Genomic DNA, 25,325 nt, shown 5'->3' on the forward strand with positions numbered 1-25,325 from the left:
CCCATCCATCCACCCATCCATCCATCCTTCCAACCATCCACCCACACACACATCCACCCACCCATCCATCCACCCACCCATCCACCCATCCACCCATCCATCCACCCATCCACCCATCCATCCACCCACCCATTCACTCGTCCTCCCATCCATTCACACACGCATACAACCCCCATCTATCCATCCAACCACCCACCCACCCATCCATCCACCCATCTACACATCCACCCACCTACGCACACTTCCAGCCACCTACCCACCCACGCAACCATGCACCCATCCACTCACCCACCCACCCATTCATCCACTCGCCCACCAAACCATCCACCCGCCCACCCATCCATCCACACACGCACCTACCCATCCACCACCCATCCACCCAACCATCCATCCACCCACCCATCCATCCACCTACCCATCCACCCATCCATCCATCCACCCATTCACCCATCCATCCACCCACCCCCCCATCCACCCATCCATTCATCCATCTACACATCCACACACAAATCCACCCACCCAACCACCCACCCCCCCACCCACCAATCCAACAATCCACCCACCCATCCAACCATCCTCCCAACCACCCTTGCTTCCATCCACCCACCCATCCACCCATTCACCCACCGTTCCTCCCACCCACCCATCCAACCAACCACCCACCCACCCACCCATTCACCCATCCGCACAACCATCCACCTTCCCTCCCATCCATCCATCCACCCAACCCCCCAAACATCCACCCACCCACCCACCCACACAACCACCCACCCACCCACCCACGCATCCACCCACATATCCGCCCAACCACCCATCCACCCGCACACACACCCATCTGACCGCCCAGCCATCCATCCACCCTCCCACCCACCCATCCACCCGTCCATCCACCCATCTGCCCGTCCATCCACCCACTCATCCACCAACCCATCGATCCACCCATACACCCATCCACCCATCCTACCATCCATGCATCCACCCAACCATCCACACACCCACCCATTGACACACCCACCCACCCATCCACCCAATCACCCACCCTTCCTCCCAACCACCCATCCTCCCATCCATCCATCCACCCACCCAACCATCCATGCAGCCATCCACACACCCACCCACCCATCCACCCATCCACCCTCCCATCCACCCATTCACACATCCATCCATCCACCCATCCACCCATCCATCCATCCACCCACCCAACCATCCAACCACCAACCCATACATCCAACCACTCACCCACCCAATCAAACACCCAACTATCAATCCACACACCCAACCCCCCACCCATCCACCCATTCACTGATCCACCCACCCATCTACAAACCCAACCACTCACCCATCCACCCACTCATCCACCCATTCCCAGATCCCCACACACACCCACCCATTGACACACCTACCCACCGATCGACCCATCCATCCAACCACATATCCAGACACCTATTCACCCATCCACCCATCCATCCATCCATCCACCCAAACATCCACACACCCACCCACTCACCCACCCACCCATCCACACACCCATCCACTGACCCATTCAACCGACAAACCATCCACACACCCAACCATCCACCCACCCACAAACCTAACCACTCACGCAACCATCCATCCACCCATCCACACAACCACCCATCCATCCACCCATCCATCCATCCATCCCCCCACACATCCACCCATCCATCTATCCACCCATCCACTCATCCTTTCACCCAACTACCCACCCACCCATTTACCTATCCAAACACACACCCACCCACCCACCCAACCATCAACTCACCCACCCACTCATCCAACCATCCAAACACCAACCCACCCACCCACCCACCCATCCATCCACCCGCCCACCCACCCATCCTACCATCCACACATCCACCCATCCACCAACCCATCCATCCATCCACCCATCCACACTTCCATCCATCCACCCACGCAGCCATCCACCCATCCATACACCCATCCATCCACCCACCCATGCATCCACTCACCATCCACCCACCAATCCATCCTTCCAACCACCCATCCACCCATCCGTGTATCCAGACACCCACCCATCCACCCATCCATCCATCCACTAACCCATCCATCCTTCCACCCATCCACGCACCCACCAATCCATCCTTCCATCCAAGCACCCATCCAGCCATACACCCATCCATCCATTCACCCACCCACCCATCCATCCGAACATCCACCCACACTTCCACCCATACACCCATCCACCCTTTCATTCATCCACACACCCAAGCCACCCACCCTCACATCCATCCAACCAACCACCCATCCACCCACCAACCCACCCATCCATCCACCCACCCACCGAACTTTCCACCCAACCATCCATCCACCCACCCTTCCACCCATCTTCACACCCACCCATCCACCCATCCTTCCTCCCATCCACCAAAACATCCTCCAATCTACCCATCCATCCACCCATCCACCTACCCATCCATCCATCCAACCACCCATCCACCCATCCGTCCATCCACCAACCCACCCACCCATCCATCTACCCATCCACCAACCCACACACCCACCAGCCTACACATCCACCCTACCAACCATTCATCGACCCACCCACCCATCCATCCACCCACCCATCCTCCCATCCACCCATACTCCCACCCATCCACCCAACCATCCATCCATCCACGCCCCCGTCCATCATCCCATCTACTCACCCCTCCGCCCAACCACCCATCCACCCATCCATCCATCAACCCGATCATCCACCCACTCACCCACCCATCCACCGACCCAACAACCCATCCACTCATCCATCCACCGACTCATCCACCCAACCACCCATCCATCCACCAACCCACTGACCCAACCACCCACCCTCCCACCACCCACCCACCCACCCACCAATCCATCTATCCCCCAACCCATCTACCCATCTATCCATCCACCCACCCATCCGCCAACCCATCCACCCACCCACCCACCTACGCAACCATCCACGCACCCATCCTACCACCCAGCCATCCACCCACCGACCCATCTACCCATCCAACCATCCATGCTCCCATCTATCCATCCATCCACCCACCCATTCACCCATCCTTCCATCCAGGAACCCACCCATCCATCCACCCACCCATCCACTCATCCATCCACCCACCCATGTACCCACCATTCCCTTCATCCCGCCACCCACACACCCATCCATCCACTCACCCACCCACCCACCAATCCATCAATCCATCCACACACACATCCATCCACTCACACATCCACCCATCCACCCACCCACCCATCCATTCATCCAGCCATCCACACACCCATCCACCCATCCGTCGATCCTCCCACCCAACCAACCACACAACTACCCATTCACCCACCCACACACCCAACCACCCACCCATCCACCCGCCAAACCATTCATCGACCCACACACCCAGCTATCCACCTACCCACCCATCCACTCCCCTACCATCCACACACCCAGCCATCTACCCATTCACCCAAAAATCCACACATATACCCATCCACCCGCACCCCATCCATCCAACCATCCACCAACCCATCCTTCCATCCACCCATCGACCCACCCATCCATCCACCCACACAACCTCCCATCCACACAGGCTCCCACCCATCCACCCAACCATCCATCCATCCACCCTCCCGTCCATCACACATCCACCTATCCACCCATCCACCTATCCACCCATCCACACATCCACCCATCCACACGATCATCCACCCACCCACCCACCTTCCCAACCATCTACCCACCCATCCGCCCACCCAGCCATAGACCCACCCACCCGTCTACCCATCCACCTATCCTTCCTCAAATCTACCCATCCATCCAACCACACATCCACCCACCCACCCATCCGCCGACCCACACACCATACCACCCACCCTTCTATCCACCCACCCATACACCCATCCATCCATCCAACAACCCACCCACCCATCTACCCATCCCTCCACCCACCCATCCATCCACCCAAACACCCACCCTCCCATTCAACTATCCACCCACCCATCCACCCATCCGTCCGGCCATGCACCAACCCACACACCCATCCTCCAATCAACCCATGAATCCATCCATTCACCCACCCGTCCATCCCAAATCCTCCCACCCACCTATCCATCCACCCATCCATCCACCCCCCATCCATCCATCCACCTAACAACCCAGCCATCCACGCATCCTCCATCCACACACCCACCCATCCACCCAACCACCCCCCATTCACCTATCCATCTACCCATCTATCCACCCACACATCCATCCATCCACACAGTCTTCCACCCAACCACGCACCCACCCTTACATCTGTCCACAGAGCCACCCACCCACCCTTCCACCTACACCCCCACCCACCCAACCACCCACACACCGATCCACCCACCCACACCCCCATTCACCTATCCACCCATCGACCCACCTACCCATACTCCAACCCTTTCACACACCCATCAAACCACCCAACCACCCAACCAGCCACACATCCATCCACCCACACACCCACCCATCCAGCAATACACCCCAACATCCACCCACCCAACCATCCACCCACCCAACCACCCACCCACCGATCCACCCGACCATCCACACTCCCATCCACCCATCCACCCACCCCTCCACCCATCCATCCACACCTCAACACACCCGGCCACCCACCCACCCATCCTCCCATACATCCAACCTCCCATCCACCCAACCACCCACCCACCCAACCATCCTTCCATCCACCCAACCACCCACCCACACATCCATCCACACATTCATCCATCCACCCAACCACCCACCCACCCACCCATCCATCCATCCACCCACCCAACCAGGCATCATTCCATCCACTCACCCTCCCACCCACCCATCCACCCATCCTTCCATCCACCCACCCATCCACCCCTCCATCTATCCACCCATCCACCCATCCATTCACCCAACAACCCAACCACCCATCTACCAATCCAACACCCCCAAACACCCACCCAACCATCAACGCACCTACCCACCCATCCATCCACCAGCCCACCCACTCACCCAAACATCCACGCATCCACCCACCCACCAACACTTCCATCCAACCGCACACCCACCCATGGACCCACCCACCCAACCATCCACCCACCCACCCATACTCCCAACCATCCACCAATCCATCCATCCACCCACCCACCCATCCACCCATCCAACCACCCATCTTCCCATCCACACACACAAATCAACCCAACCACCTTCCCACCTACCCACCAACCAACCAACCGCCCCACCCAACCACCCACCCATCCAACCATCCTTCCATCCATCCACCCACCCAAACCACGCATCCACCCACCAAACCACGAATCTACCCACCAACCCATCCACCCGTCCATCCACCCATCTACCCATCCACCCACAAATCCACCTATGTACCCATCCACCCATCAAGCCATCCACCCACAAAAGCCACCCAGCCTCCCATCCATCCACACACACATCCATCCATCCAACCACCCATCCATCCATCCACCAACCCATCCATCCATCCATCCACGCATCCTCACATCCATCCACCCACACCCACCAACGATCCACACATTCACCCATCCAACCAACCACCCACCCAAGCCACCAACCCTCCCATCCATCCTCACACCCATCCATCCATCCACCAATCCACCAACCCATCCATCCATCCACCCATCCACACTTCCATCCATCCACCCACCCATGCATCCACTCATCCATCCCCCCACCAATCCATCCATCCACCGACCCATCCACCCATCCGTGTGTCCAGCCACACACCCACCCACCCATCTAACCAACCATCCACGCACCCATCCATCCTTACACCCATCCACGCACCCACCCATCCATCCTTCCATCCACCCACCCATCCAGCCATACACACATCCATCCATCCACACACCCACCCATCCATTCGAACATCCACCCACCCATCCACCCATCCACCCATCCACCCTTCCATTCATCCATCCACCCAAGACACCCACCCTCCCATCCATCCACCCAACCATCCAACCACCCACCCACCCACCCATCCATCCACCCACCCACCCAACTTTCCACCCACCCATCCATCCACCCACCCATCCACCCATCCTCACACCCACCCATCCACCCATCCTTCCACCCATCCAGCCATTCATCAACCCATCTACCCATCAAACCACCCATCCACCCATCCAACCACCCATCGGTACATCCACCCACCCACCCAACCAACCATCTAGCCATCCACCCACCCACACATCCACCCACCCACACATCCACCCGCCCAACCATTCATCGACCCACCAACCCATACCTCCACCCACCCATCCTCCCATCGACACATACTCCCACCCATCCACCCAACCATCCATCCACCCACGCACCCGTCCTTCATCCCATTCACTCACCCATCCACCCATCCACCCATGCACCCACTCAGCCACCTACCCATCCTCCTATCCATCCACCAACCCATACACCCAACCACCCATCCACCTATCCTTCCACACATCCACCGACCCAACCAGCCAACCTCCCACCACCCAACCACCCATCCACCCACCGATCCACCCATCCACCAACCCATGCACCCATCTATCCATCCACCCACCCATCCACCCACCCACCCACCTACCCAAACATCCACCCACCCATCCACACACCCAGCCATCCACCCACCAACCCATCTACCCATCCAACCATCCATCATCCCATCTACCCATCCATCCACCCACCCACTCACCCACCCACCCATCCAATCACCCATCCACCCACCCACCCACCCAACATTCCATTCATCCAGCCACCCATACACCCATCCATCCACTCACGCACCCACCCACCAATCCATCCATCCAACCACCCACCCGTCCATCCACCCACCCAACCACCCATCCACCCATCCACCCACCCATCCACCCATCCACCCATCCAACTATCCATCCATCCACCTACCCATCCACCCACCCACACATCCTTCAACCCACCCTCTCATCTATCCACCCACCCATCCATCAATCCCTCCTCCCCCACCCATCCATACATCCATCCACCTACCCCCCCACCCATCCATCCACCCACCCACCCATCCACCCATCCATCCATCCACCCACCCACCGATCCATCCACCCATCTACCCATCCACCCACAAATTCACCCATGTACCCATCCACCCTTCAAGCCATCCACCCACAAAAGCCACCCAGCCTCCCATCCATCTACACACACATCCATCCACCACCCATCGATCCATCCACCCATCCACCCACCCAGGCATCCACCTATCCATCCATCCACCCACCCATCCACTCACCCAGCAATCCATCCACCCACACATCCACCCAGGTATCCAACACCCACCCATCTACCAATCCACACATCCAACCATCCATCCACCGATACATCCATCCACCCATCTACCCATCCATCCACCCACCCATCCATCCATCCACCCTTCCACCAACCCTCCCACCCATCCATCCTCCGTTCCACACACCCATACATCCACCCATCCAACAACCCATCCATCCATGCACCCATCCACCCATCTATCGAACCACCCACCCATCTACCTATCCACCCATCCACCCATCCCCTCATCCATCCATCCTCCCACCCATCCATCCACCCATCCACCAACCCATCCACCCATCCATCCACCCACCCATCCATCCCTCCACCCATCCACCCACCCATCCACCCGTCCACCCATCCACCTATCCATCCATCCACCCCCGATCCACCCACCCACCCATCCTTCCACCCACCACCTCATCTATCCACCCACACAAACATCCATCCATCCCACTCCACCCATCCATCCTTCCATCACCCCACCCGCCCACCCATCCATCCACCCACCCACCCATCCACCCATCCATCCACCCACCCACCCATCCACCCATCCATCCATACACCCACCCACCCATACATCCAGCCATCTACCCATCCATTAACCCACCCATCCATCCATTTACCCTACCAACCATCCACCCACGCATCAACCCACCCACCCTTCCACCCATCCACCCATCCACCTATCCATCCATCTCCCCACCAATCCACCCAACCACCCATCCATCCACCCACACACTCATCCATCCACCCACCCATCAATCCATCCATACACCCACCCCCCAATCCATCCATCCACCCACGCATCCACCAACCAATCCATTCGTCCACCCATCCTCCCATTCATCCACACATCCACCCACCCATCCATAAAACCACCCATCCACCCATCCATCCATCCACCCACCCATCTACCCATCCACCCATCCACAGATCCCCTCATCCATCCATCCACCCACCCATTCATCCACCCATCCACCAACCCATCCATCCATCCACCAATCCACCAATCTACCCATCCACCCAGAACACCAACCATCCATCCACCCACCCATCCACCCATCCATCCATCAATCCACCCACCCATCCATCCACCCATCCACCCCCCCTTCCACCCATCCACCCATGCACCCAACCACCCAACCACACACACATCCATCCACCCACACACCCACCCATCCACCAATACACCCCACCATCCACCCACCCAACCATCTACCCACCCATCCATCAAACCATCCACCCACTCAACCACCCTCCCACCCACCCACCCATACACCGATCCACCCGACCATCAACCCTCCCATCCACCCATCCACCCACCCTTCCACCCATCCATCCACCCCTCCACCCACCCATCCACCCACCCACCCATCCTCCCATACATCCAACCACCTATCCACGCACCTATCCACCCATTCATCCATCCATCCAACAACCCATCCACCCACCCACCTACCCACCCTTCCACACACCCACCCATCCACCCACCCACCCACCCACCCAACCATCCTTCCACCCACCCAACCACCCACCCACACATCCATCCACACATCTACCCATCCAACCATCTACCCAGCCACCCCCCATCCATCCATCGACCCATCCACACAGGCATCATTCCACCCACTCAACCACCCACCCACCCATCAACCCAGCCATCCAGCCACCCATCCACCCATCCATTCACCCAATTACCAAACCACAAATCTAACAATCAAACACCCCCAAACACCCACCCATCCATCAACCCTCCTACCCTCCCATCCACCAATCCTCCCACCTACCCACCCATCCACCCACCCTCCCATCCACTCATCCAACCCTCCACCCACAAATAAAAACAGCAAACCTCCCACCCACCCATCCTCCCACCCACCCATCCAGCCACCCATCCATCCACCCATCCAAGCACCCATCTATCCACGTATCCACCCATCCACCCATCCACACAACCTCCCAACCACCCACTCACCCACCCATCCACCCATCCAGCCACACACCCATCCACCCATCCAGCCACACACCCATCCAACCACCCATCCATCCACCCAACCATCCAAACTTCCATCCACACACCGATCCACCCACCCAACCATCCACCCACGCACCCATCCACCCATCCGACCATCCACCCGTCCACCCACCCATCTAAAAATCCATCCACCCATCCATCCACAAACCCACAGATCGAACCATCCACCCATCCACCCATCCATCCATCCATCCAACATCCTATCGTCCCTCCCACCCACACGTCCACCCATCCATCCACCCACCTATCCACCCATCTATACACCCATCAACCTATCCATCCACGCGCCCCTCAATCCACCTATCCATCCACCCATCCATCCATCCATCCACCCATACACCCACAGACCCATCCACAAACCCATCCACCCATCCATCCACCCACCCATCTACCCATCCACACATCCATCCACCCTCCCACTCACCTATCCACCTATCCTTCCACACAACCATACACCCACCCACCCACCCAACCATCCCTCCACCCTCCCACCCACCCATCCATCCACACACCCATCCACCATCCATCCATCTAACCATTCAACCTCCCACCAAACGATCCACCTATCCACCCACGCACTCATTCATTCACCCTCCCACCCACCCACCCATCTACACATCCACCCACCCACCAAGCCTTCCAGCCAACTACCCACCCAGGCAACGATGCACCCATCCACCCATCCATCAACCCATCCATCCACCCACCTATCCACCCAACTATCCACCCATCCACCCATCCATCCACCCACCTATCCACCCAACTATCCAGCCATCCAACCACCAACCATTCCATGCACCCACCCATCCACCCACCCACCCATCTATCCAAACATCCATCCATCCACCCATCCACCCACCCACCCATTCACCCACCCATCCACCCACTCACCCATCCACGCACAAATACACCCATCCACCCTCCCATACAACCATCCACACGCCCACCCACCCATCTACCCATCCATCCACCCATCTAACCTTCCTCCACCCACCCATCTACCAAATCAACGATTCAACCATCCACCCATCCACCCATCCACACATCCATCCATCCACCCATCCACCCACCAATCCACCCACGCACCCATACATCCATCCACCCACACATTCACCCATCCACCCACCCACCTACCAATTAACACAACCCCCCATCCATCAACCCACCCATCCAACCACCAACCCATCCACCCATCGACTCACAAATCTCCCCTTCCAACCACCTACCAGTCCCCACACCCACCCGTCCAACCACCCCCCGGTCCACACGCCCAACCATTCGCCCACCCACACATCCACCCACCTACCCAACCACCCACCCACCCACCCAACCACCCACCCACCCATACATCCTCCCAACCACCCACCCATTCACCCATGCCTCCAACTACCCACCCATCCACCCATCCATCCATCCACCCACCCACCCAACCGTCCACCCATGTACCCATCCACAAACCCACCCATCCATCCAACTACCCATACAACCTCCCAACCACCCACCCATCCACCCATGCCTCCATCTACCCAGCCATCCACCCATCCCTCCATCCACCCACCCACCCATCCATCCACACAACCACCCACCCATCCACCCACCCACCCATCCACCCACCCATATACCCAGCCGTCCACACATACAACCATCCACATTTTCATCCATCCACCCATCCACCCACCCACCCATCCCAACACCCACCCATCCATGCACCCATCCACCCACCCACCCATTCATCCACCCAACCACCCACCCATCAACCCATCCACCCATCCACACACCCAACTGTCCATCCACCCATCCACCCTTCCACCTATCGACCCACACATCCACCCACCCATCCATCCTCCCATCTACACATCTACCCATCCACCCATCCACCCATTTACCCACCCATCCACACATCCATCAAAACACCCACCCAACCAGCCAGCCATCCAACCACCCACCCATCCATCCAACCATCCACCCACACATGCATCCATCCACCCATCCACCCATCCACCCATATATCCATCTATTCACAAACTTATCCTTCGATCCGCAAACCCACCCATCAACCCCCCGACTAATCCACCCACCCACCCATGCATCCACCCACCCACCCAAGCTTCCACCCACCCATCCATCCACCCACCCATCTACCCATCTATCCATCCACCCACCCTCCCATCCACCCACCCAACAACCCATCTACCCAACCGTCAACACATCCACTCATCCATCCACCGAACCATCAAACCACCCACCCATCCACCCAAACACCCGTCAATCCACCCACCCAACTATCCATCCACCCACCCTCCCACCCTTCCATCCACCCACCCTCCCACCCTTCCATCCACCCACCCTCCCACCCTTCCATCCAACCACCCTCCCACCCTTCCATCCACCCACCCTCCCACCCTTCCATCCACCCACCCTCCCACCCTTCCATCCACCCAACCATCCACCCATCCATTCATCCACCCACCCATCCACCCATCTACCCATCCACCCAGCCATCCCCCCTCCTTCAAACCAACCACCAAACCACCCATCTACTAATCCACCACCCGACACACCCATCCACCCATCCAACAACACAACCACCCACCCATTTACCCACCCACCGACATACCCACCCAACCTTCCAACCGCCCGCCCAATCATCAAACCCTCCACGCATCCATCCACCCACCAACACATCCATCCACCCACCAACGCATCCATCCACCCGCACACCCACCCAACCACCCACAAAGCCACCCATCCTCCGACCCATACACCGAACCATCCACCCATCCATCCATCCACCCACAAATCCAACGAGCAAAACACCCACCCACCCATCCGTCCATCCACACATCCACCCACCCATCCACCCATCCACCCGTCCACCCAAACATCCACCCATCCATTCATCCACCCACCCACCCACCCATCCACCCATCCACCCATCCACCCATCCACCGACACTTCCACCCATCCATCCATCCACCCATCCACCTATCCATCATATCGCCCACCCATCCACCCATTCACCCACCCATTCACCCATTCACCCACCCATCCACCCATTCACCCACCCATCCACCCATTCACCCACCCATCCACCCATTCACCCACCCATCCACCCATTCACCCACCCAGCCATCCACCCACGCACCCATCCATCCAACCATCCACCCACCCATCCATCCATCCACCCACACACCCATCCACACATTGACCCAACCACCCACCCGTCCCCACACCCACCTACCCACCCACCCACCCATCCACCCCTCCAACCACCCATCCACCCCTCCCCCCACCCATCCACCCCTCCACCAAACCATCCATTCACCCGCTCTTCCACCGGTCCAACCAATCATCCACCCACCCACATATTCACAAACCCACCCACACTTCGACTCTTCCACCCATCCATCCATCCACTCACCAATCCACCCTCCCAGAAAACCACCCACCCACCAATTCTCACACCCACCCACTCACCCAACAGCCAACCCACCCATCCATCCACCCATCCACCCATCCACCCATCCATCCAACCATCCACCCACCCACCCAACCAACCATCCACCCACCCACCCAACCAACCATCCATCCATCCATCCATCCACCCACCCAACCATGCATCCTTCCACCCACTCACACACCTACCCACAAATCCACCCAACCTTCCATCCACCCATCCATCCACCCAACCACCCTTCTACTAATCCACCACCCCACCCACCCACCCACCCATCCATCCATCCATCAACCCAGCCACCCAACAATACAACCACCCACCCACATACCCACCCACATACCCACCCACATACCCACCCACATACCCACCCACATACCCACCCACATACCCACCCACATATCCACCCATTCTTCCAACCGCCTGCCCAATCATCAAACCCTCCACGCATCCACCCACCCTCCAACCCATCCTTCAACACAACAACCCATCCATCCACCCACCAACCCATCCATCCACCCGCACAACCACCCAACCATCCACCCACCCACCCATCCACCCACCCATACACCCAACCATCCACTCATCCATGCCTCTACCCACAAATCCAACCAGTAAACTACCCACCCACCCATCATCCCACTCACCCTCCCATCCACCCATCCACCCACTCTTATACCCATCCACCCACAAATCCTCCCAACCAACAACCCACCCACTGACACATCGATACACCCACCCATCCACCCACCACACACCAACCCACCCATCCACCACACACCCACCCATCCACACATCCTCTATCCAACCAAACATACACCCAACCAACCATCCACCCACCCACCCACCCTTCCTTCCACCCATCCAACCACCCACGCATCTACCCACTCATCCATCCACGCATCCTAGTCTCCATCCATCCACCCATCCACCCATCCACCCATCCACCCACCCACCCATCCATCCATCCATTAACCCACCCAACCCCAACCCACACATCCATCCACCAACCCACCCAGCCATCCACCCATCCACCCATCCATCCATCCATCCACCCATCCATCCACCCACCCATGCACCTATCCATCCATCCACCCACCAATCCACACATCCACCCACCCATCCAGCCACCCATCCACACAACCATCCATCCAACCACCCGTCCATCCACTCACCCGTCTATCCACACACCCACCCACCCATGCCCCAATCCAACCATCCACGCACCCATCTTCCCATCCACTCCTACTCCCACCGACCCACCCACACATCCATCCATCCATCCTCCCACCCAGCCACCCATCCATACTTCCATCCACACTTCCATCCACACTTCCATCCACACATCCAACCAACCACCTATCCACCCACCCAGCCCTACACCCACCCACCCCTACACCCACCCACGCACCCACCCCTAAACCCACCCACCCACCCACCCCTAAAACCACCCACCCACCCACCCCTAAAACCACCCACCCACCCCTAAACCCACCCACCCACCCACCCCTAAACCCACCCACCCACCCACCCCTAAACCCACCCACCCACCCACCCCTAAACCCAGCCACCCAGCCACCCAACCACCCTTCCATCCACCCACCCACCCTTCCATCCACCCATCCAACCACCCACCCACCGACCGACCCACACTTCCATCCACCCATCCAACCACCCACCCATCCCCACCCACCCACCCATCCAACCATCCATTCACCCCCTACCCCCCACCCCACCACCCCCCACCCATCCATCCATCCACCCACCCACCCGCACACCCACCCATCCTTCCACCCATCCACCCACCCGTCATCCAACCATCCTCCACCCATCCACCCACCCAGGCACGCATCCAACCATCCACGGACCCATCCGCACACCCATCCACCCATCCACCCATCCATCCACCCATATACCTATCCACCCACAAATCCTCCCACCCAACCACCCAACGAAACATCCATCCACCCACCCATCCTACACTTCCATCCACCCATCCAACCACCCACCCATCCACCACCCCTCACCAACCCATCCAAACATCCATTCACGAACCCACCCACCCACCCACCCGCACACGCATTCGCCCATCCATCCATCAATCTACCCAGCCATCCACCCACCAACCCACCCTCCCATCCATCCATCCACACCTCCATCCATCCACCCACGCACCTATCCACCCATCCACCCACCCACCCATCTACCCATTCACCGATAGATCCATCCTTCCACCCACCCATCGACCAAACCAACCACCCACCCATTCATCCATCCAACTACCCATCCACCCAACCATCCAACCTCCCACCCACCCATCCATCCACGCATCCAAGCATCCATCCATCCACCCAACCACCCATCCAGCCACCCACCCATCCACCCATCCATCCAACCACACAACCAGCCACCCACCAATACACCCACCCACCCTTCCATCCATCCATTCACTCACCCACGCACCCACCCATCCATACACCCACCCACCCAACCATACACCCACCCACCCATGCATACACCCACCCACCCATCCACACACCCAACTACCTATCTACCCAACCTTCAACACATCCACTCATCCATCCACCCAACCATCAAACCACCCACCCATCCACCCAAACACCCATCAATCCACCCACCCAACTATCCATCCACCCACCCTCCCACCCTTCCATCCACCCACCCTCCCACCCTTCCATCCACCCACCCTCCCACCCTTCCATCCACCCACCCTCCCACCCTTCCATCCACCCACCCTTCCACCCTTCCATCCACCCAACCATCCACCCATCCATTCATCCACCCACCCATCCACCCATCTACCCATCCACCCACCCATCCACCCATCTACCCATCCACCCAGCCATCCACCCATCCATTCATCCACCCAACCACCCACCCATCCACACATCCACCGACACTTAAACCCATCCATCCATCCACCAATCCACCCATCCATCCAAACGCCCACCCATCCACCCATCCACCCAACCATACATACATCCACACATGCACACATTGAACCAACCACCCAACAATCCCCCCACCCCCCCACCCCCCCACCCGTCCACCCATCGACCCACCCATCCACACATCCACCCATCCACCCAACCATCCATCCACCCACCAACACACGCATCCTTCCACCCACTCACACACTCACCCACCCATCCACCCATCCTTCAAACCAACCACCAAACCACCCTTCTACTAATCCACCACCCGACACACCCATCCACCCATCCGACAACACAGCCACCCACCCATCCACCCACCCACCAACATACCCACACAACCTTCCACCCGCCCGCCCAATCATCAAACCCTCCACGCATCCATCCACCCACCAACACATCCATCCACCCACCAACGCATCCATCCACCCGCACACCCACCTACCCACTCTTCCGTGCACCCATCCAACCACCCACCCATCCACCAACCCTCACAAACCCATCCAACCATCCATTCACCCACCTACCCACCCACCCTCCCATCCAGCCACCCACCCACCTGCACACCCATCCGCCCATCCATCCATCCATCTACCCAGCCATCCACCCACCCACCCTCCCAACCATCCATCCAGCCAGCCATCCACCCACCCATGCACTAATCCTCCCATCCACTCACCCATCCTACCATCCCCCCATGCATCCACCCATACATCCATAAAACCATCCAGCCACCCGTCCATCCACCCATCTACCTAACCACCCATATATCCATCCACCCACAAATCCTCCAACCCAACCACCCATCCACCCACCCATAAACACACAAATCCATACACACACACACCCACTCACCCACCAAACCATCCATCCACCCACACACTCACCCACCAAACCAACCACCCACCCACCCACCCATTCATCCATCCAACTAAACATCCACCCACCCATCCATCCTCCCACCCACCCATCAATCCACGCATCCAAGCATCCGTCCATCCACTCAACCACCCATCCAGCCACCCACCCATCCACCCACCACCCCATCCACCCATCCATCCAACCACACAACAAGCCACCTACCCATCCACCCACCCACCCATCTACTCACCCACCCTTCCACTCACCCACCCTTCCACCCACCCACCCACCCATCCATACACCCACCCATCCATACACCCACCCATCCAGCCACCCACCCATCCACCCACCCACCCATCCACCCACCCACCCATCCAACCACAAACCCACCCATCCACACAACCCCCCACCCACCCATCCACACAACCCCCCACCCACCCATCCACCCAACCCCCAACCCACCCATCCACCCACCCAACCACCCATCCACCCACCCATCCACCCACCCATCCATCCACCCATCCACCCACCCATCCATCCACCCATCGACCCACCCACCCACACTTCCCCCCACCAACCCACCCATCCATCCACCAACCCACCCATCCATCCACCAACCCAACAACCCTACGACCCAGACAACCATCCATCCCACTTGCCACGCAGCCATCCAACCATCCATCCGTCCACCCACCCATATCCATCCGTCCACCCACCCATACATGATTCCAACCATCCACACATCCACCCAGCCACCCATCCACCCATCCATCCACACCCCCACCACTCCATCCAGCAATCCACCCAAACATTCACCTGTGCATCCATCCAACCACCTACCCACCCATCCAACCATCCATCCACCCATCGACCCAACCACCCACTTATCCAATCAGGAAACCACCCACCCTCCCACCAATCCACCAAACCACACATCCACCAACCCACCCACCCATCCACACATCCTTCAACCCTTATACCCATCTACCATCAAATCCTCCCACTCAACCACCCAATAAACCATCCATCCACCCACCCTCCCACCCACACACACATCCACCCATCCATCCATCCACCAATCCATCCATCCACCCATCCATCCATCCACCCACCCATCCACCCATCCACCCATCCACCCATCCATCCTCCCACATAACCATCCACCCACAAATCCTCCCACCTAACCACCCACCCACACATCCATCCACCCACCCACCCACCCATACACCCACCCACCCACCCATACACCCAACCATCCATCCACACACCCATCCCCCCACCCATTCCCCCACCCATCCACCCATTCACCGATACACCCACCCATCCACCCTCCCAACCACCCATCCACCCTCCCAACCACCCATCCACCCAACCACCCATTCACCCATCCACACACACATCCATCCACCCACCCATACACCCATCCCACCCACCCATCCATCCATCCAACCACCCACCCCCCCACCCACCCACCCACCCACCCACCCTTCCTTCCTTCCATCCACCCATCCAACCACCCACGCTTCTCCCCAGCCATCCAACCAGGCATCCAAGTATCCATCCATCGACCCACCCACCCATCCATCCATCCACCCACCCTCCCATCCATCCACCCAACTACCCATCCAGCAATCCGTCCACCCATCCAAACTTCCATCCATCCACCTACCCCGCCATCCACCCACACACCCACCCTCTAATCCATCCATCCACCCATTCATCCACCCACCCATGCAACTATCCATCCATCCATCCACCCTTCCACCCATCCACCCCCCCATCCACCCATTCACCCACCCATCCATCCTTCCAACAAACGATCAAACCACCCGTCCATCCAACCATCCACCCACCAATGCAGCCATCCACCAATCCACCCACCCATCTACGCATCCACCCACCCATCCAACCATCCACCCTTATACCCATCCACCCACAAATCCTCACACCCAACCAGCAAACCACACATCCAATCATCCATCCACCCATCCACCCACCCATCCACCCATACATCCATCCACCAAACCATCCACCCACCCGTCCATCCACCCACAAACCCACCCATACAACCACCCATCCATCCACCCACCTATCCACCCACCCATACACCCATCCATCCATCCACCCACGCTCCAATTCATCCACCCAAATACCCATCCACACATCCGTCAACCCATTCAAACTTCCATCCACACAACAATCAACCCACCCACCCATCCACCAAACCCAATATCCATAAACCCACCCACCCACCCCTCCATCCATCCACCCAACCACCCAATGACCACCCAACCATCCATCCACCCAGAAAACCAGCAATCCAACCATCCATCTTTCCACCCACCAATCCAACCGCCCACCCCACCACCCATCCACCCACCCACCCATCCACACATCCGCCCACCCGCCCACCCACCGACCCACCCAACCACCCACCCACTCATCCATCCATCCACCCACGCAACTATGCACCCATGCACCCATCCACCGATCCACCCATCCATCCACCCATCCATGCACCCACCCATCCACCCACTCACCCATCTACCCATCCATCCATCCATCCACCCATCCACCCACCCACCCATTCACACACCCATCCACCCACTCACCCATCCACGCACAAATACACCCATCCACCCATCCATCCTCCCAACTACCCATCCATCCACCCACACATCCACCCACCCACCCATCCGCCCACCCAACCATCCATCCATGCACCCACCCACGCATCCATAAATCCTCCCAACCACCAACCCTCCCATCCACCCTCCCCAAAACCATCCACCCACCCACACACCCATCCACTCATCCATCCAACCATCTAATCTTCCTCCACCCACCCATCCACCAAATCAACGATTCACCCATCCACCCATCCACGCATCCACAAGTCCATCTATTCACCCAATCATCCACCCACCCACCCACCCATCCACCCATCCTTCCACCCATATATCCATCCACCAACCCACCCACCCATACAGCCAAACCCCATCCCACGCACCCATCAACCCAACCATCCACCCATTCACTTATCCATCAATCCACCCACCCTTCCATCCACCCATCCATGCACCCATCCACCCACCCATACACCCATCCACCCACCCACGCACACACCCACGTATCCATCCACACACCCATCCACCCATCCACACATCTCCACCCACCCATCCATCCACCCACCCACCCAAACATCACCCACCAACCCATATATCCATCCATCCATCCACCCAACCATCCACCCATCCAACCATCCACCCACCCACCCACCCACTCACCCAACCATCCTTGCACCCACTCACCCACGCATCCTTCCACCCACTCACCCACCCACCCACCCATCCACCCACCCACCCATTGACACACCCACCCACCTATCCACCCTATCATCCACCCTTCCTCCCAACCAACCATCATCCCATCCATCCAGCCACCCATCCATCCATCCACCCACCCATCCATCCATCCAACATTACACACACCCATCCACCCATCCATCCATCCATCAATCCACCCAACCATCCCTCCAGCCATCCACCCACCCACCCACCCTCCCATCCACCCATCCACATCCATCCATCCACCCGTACACCCATCCACCCTGCCTTTCATCCATCCACCCGCCCACCCACTCATCCACCCATCCATCCACCCACCCAAAGATCAACCCATCCAACCATCGACCGATTCATCCATCCACCCATCCATCAAACCATCCATCCACCCATCCACCCATCCACCACCCCACCCACCCGACCTTCGACCCTTCCATCCGCACAACCTCTCATCTACCCATACATCTACCAACCCTACGATAAACCCATCCACGCATCCATCCACCCGAGCATCCACCCACCCACCCATCAACCAACCCGCCCATCGACACATCCACCCGCCCACCCACTCATCTACCCATCCAACCACCAACCCAACGATCAACCCATCCACCCATCCTCACATCCATCAATCCACCCAACGATCAAACCATCCAACCATCGACCCAACCATCCATCGACCCATCCATCCACCCATTCATCCACCCTCCTATCCACCCAACTTTCCACCCATCCACCCATCCATCAACCCACCTATCCACCCATCCATCCATCCATCCACCCATCCAGCCACCCACGCATCCACGCAAAAATTCATCCATTCACCCATCCACCCATCCATCCTCGCATCTACCCATCCATCCAACCACCCATCCATCCACCCACACATCCAACCACCCATATAACCATCCACCTACAAATCGTCACACCCACCCAACCAGCCACACACCCATACACACACCGACCCACCCATCCACCCAACCATCCACCCATCCACCCTTCCATCCTCCCATCTACCCATCCAACCAACCACCAATCCACCCAAACATCCATCCACCCACCCATCCACCAATCCATCCATCCACCAACCCACGCATCCATAAACTCTCCCACCCACCAACCCACACATTTACCCGCCCACCCACCCAACCACACTTCCATCCACCCATCCAACTACCCACACTTCCATCCACCCATCCAACCACCCGCCCATCCACCCCACCTCACCCACCCATCCAACCATCCATTCACCCACCCACCCTCCCACCCAACCATCCATCCATCCATCCACCCACCCGCACACCCACCCGCACACCCACCCGTCCATCCACCCATCCACCCACCCATGCACCTATCCAACCATCCACTCACCCAACCACCAATCCACACACCCATCCACACATCCACACATCCATCAACCCATTTACCCACCCACCCACCCACCCAAACTTCCATCCACCCATCCAACCACCCACCCATCCACCCATCCAACCATCCACCCACAGACCCACGCATCCTTCCAACCACTCACCCACACACCCACACATCCACTCATCCATCCATCCACCCACACATCCACCCCTCCATCTATACACCCACCCACCTACCTATCCATCCAACCCCCCATCCACCCACCCACCCACACATCCATCCACCCACCCACCCACACACCCATCCACCCAACCATCCAACCATCCACCCAACCACGGACCCATCCACCCATTCGTCCACCAACCCATCGACCCATCAACCCATTCGCCCACCCACCCATCCATCCAGACATCCACCCACTCATCCATCCATCCATCCAACCCCTATCCATCCATACACCCACCCATCCACCAAATCAACGATCAAACAATCCACCCATCCAACCATTCATCCATCCATCCAACCAACCTTTGTGCCACCAACCCACCCATCCACCCATCCATCCACCCACTTATCCAACCATCTATCCACCCATCCACCAATCCATCCACCCACCTATCCTTCCATCTATCCACCCATCCCCCCATCCACCGGCCCGTCCATCCACCCACCCATCAATCCACCCATCGAACCACAGATCCATCCATCCATCCACCCATACACCCACACACCCATCCACCCAAACATCCATCCATCTATTCACCCATCCACCCATCCCCCTACCCGTCCATCCACCCACCCATCCACCCACCCATCCACCCACCCATTCACCCATTCTCCCATCCATCTACCCACGCATACACCCCCATCAATCCATTCAACCACCCACCCACCCATCAATCCACCCGTCTACACATCCACCCACCTACGCACCCTTCACGCCACCTACCCACCAACGCAACCATGCACCCATCCACCTACCCACCCACCCATTCATCCACATGCCCACCAACCCATCCACCCGCCCACCCATCCATCCACCAACGCACCCACCCATCCACCACCAATCAACCCACCCATCCATCCACCTAACCTTCCATCCTTCCATCCATCCACCCACTCACCCATCCATCCACCCACCCCCCATCCACCCATCCAACCACCCAACCACCCACCCATCCACCAGACCTCACCCAACCGCCCGCCCATCGATCCACCCACTCACCCACCTGCCCATCCATCCACCCACCCGCCCATCCATCCACCCACCCACCCCCACACCCATCCGCCCATCCATCCACCCACCCACCCCCACACCCATCCGCCCATGCATCCATCCATCTACCCAGCCATCCACCCACCCACCCACCCTCCCAGCCATCCATCCACCCACCCATGCACTTATCCTCCCATCCACCCACCCATCCTCCCATCCACCCACGCATCCAACCATACATCCACGAAACCATCCACCCACCCGTCCAACCACACATCCACCCAACCACCCATCCACCCATCCATCCACCCATATATCCATCCAACCACAAATCCTCCCACCGAACCACCCATACACCCACCCATACACACACCCGCCCACTCATCCACCAGAGCTTCCATCCACCCACTCACCCACCCAGCAAACCAAGCACCCATCCACCCACCCATCCATCCTCCCACCCACCCATCCATCCACGCATCCAAGCATCCATCCATCCACTCAAACACCCATCCAACCATTCACCCACTCACCCACCCATCCACCCACGCACCCACCCACCCACCCACCTATCCACCCACCCACCCACTCACCCACCCATCCACCCACCCACCCATCCACACACCCACCCTTCCATCCATTAGGTAATCCACCCACCCACCCACCCATCCATACACCCACCCATCCAGCCAACCAACCATCCACCCACCCACCCATCCACCCACCCACCCATCCACCCAAGCACCCATCCACCCACCCACCCAACCACACAACCACCCACCCACACATCCACCCACCCATCCACCCACCCACCAACCCACCCATCCACCCACCCACCCATCCATCCATCCATCCATCCATCCATCCACCCACCCATCCATCCACCAATCAACCCACCCACCCACACTTCCCCCAACCAACACACCCATCCATCCACCAACCCACCCATCCATCCACCAACCCAACCACCCTACGACCCAGCCAACCATCCATTACGCCTGCCACCAAGAAATCCAACCATCCATCCTTCCACCCACTCATATCCATCCGTCCACCCACCCATACATGCTTCCAACCATCCACACATCCACCCAGCCACCCATCCACCCTTCCATCCACCCACCCATCGATCCACAACCCCACCCATCCATCCACCAATCTACCCAAAAATACAACTGTGCATCCATCCACCTACCCACACACCCATCCAACCATCCATCCACCCAACTACCCAACCACCCACAATTCCAATCAGGAAACCACCCACCCTCCCACCAATCCACCAAACCACCAATCCACCCAACCACTCATCCACCCACCCACAAACCCATCCACACATCCATCAACCCTTATACCTATCTAGCATCAAATCCTCCCACTCAACCACGCAATAAATCACCCATTAACCCACCCTCCCACCAACCCACACATCCACCCATCCATCCAACCACCCACCCATCCAACCACCCACCCATCCATACACCCATCCATTCTTCCACCCACTCACCAACCCATCGACCCACCCACCCATCGACCCACCCACCCATCGACCCACCCACCCATCCACCCATCCATCCAACCACACAACCAGCCACACAACCAGCCACCCACCCATCCACCCACCCACCCACCCTTCCACCCACGCACCCCTCCATCCATCCATTCATCCACCCACCCACCCACCCATCCAGCCAACCACACATCCACCCACCCACCCACCCATCCAACCACCCACCCATCATTCCAACCACCCACCCATCCACACAACCACCCATCCACCCATCCACCTACCCATCCACCCATCCACCCACCCACACATCCACCCACCCATCCACCCATCCACCCACCCATCCACCCATCCACCCACCCATCCATCCATCCTTCCATCAAACCATCCACCCACCCATCCATCCACCCATCGACCCACCCACCCACACTTCACCCCACCAACCCACCCATCCATCCATCAACACACCCATCCATCCAACAACCCAACCACACTATGACCCAGCCAACCATCCATCCCCCCTGCCAACCAGCCATCCAACCATCCATCCGTCCACCCACAGATATCCATCGGTCCACCCACCCATACATGCTTCCAACCATCCAAACATCCACCCAGACACCCATCCACCCATCCATCCACCCACCCATCCATCCACACCCCCACCAATCCTTCCACCAAACCACCCAACCAACCACCTGTGCATCCATCCACCCATCCAACCACCCATCCAACCATCCATCCACACATCTATCCAACCACCCAAAAATCCAATCAGGAAACCACCCACCCACCAATCCACACAACCACACATCCACCCACCCACCCACCCACCCATCCACACATCCATCAACCCTTATACCCATCTACCATCAAATCCTCCCACTCAACCACCCAATCAACCACCCATCAACCCACCCTCCCAACCACCCACACATCCACCCATCCATCCATCCACCCACCCATCCAACCACCCACCCATCCAACCACCCACCCACACATCCACCCATCCACCCATCCAACCTCCCATATATCCTTCCACCCACAAATCCTCCCACCCAACCACCCAGCCACACATCCATCCTCCCACCCACCCACCCATACACCCAACCATACATCCACCCACCCATCTCCCCAACCATTCACCCATTCTCCGATACACCCACACATCCACCCACCCATCCACCCTCCCTACCACCCATCCACCCAACCACCCATTCATCCTTCCACACACACATCCATCCACCCAC

This window comes from Cynocephalus volans, chromosome X (assembly GCF_027409185.1).
Source record: "Cynocephalus volans isolate mCynVol1 chromosome X, mCynVol1.pri, whole genome shotgun sequence".
NCBI lineage: Eukaryota > Metazoa > Chordata > Mammalia > Dermoptera > Cynocephalidae > Cynocephalus > Cynocephalus volans.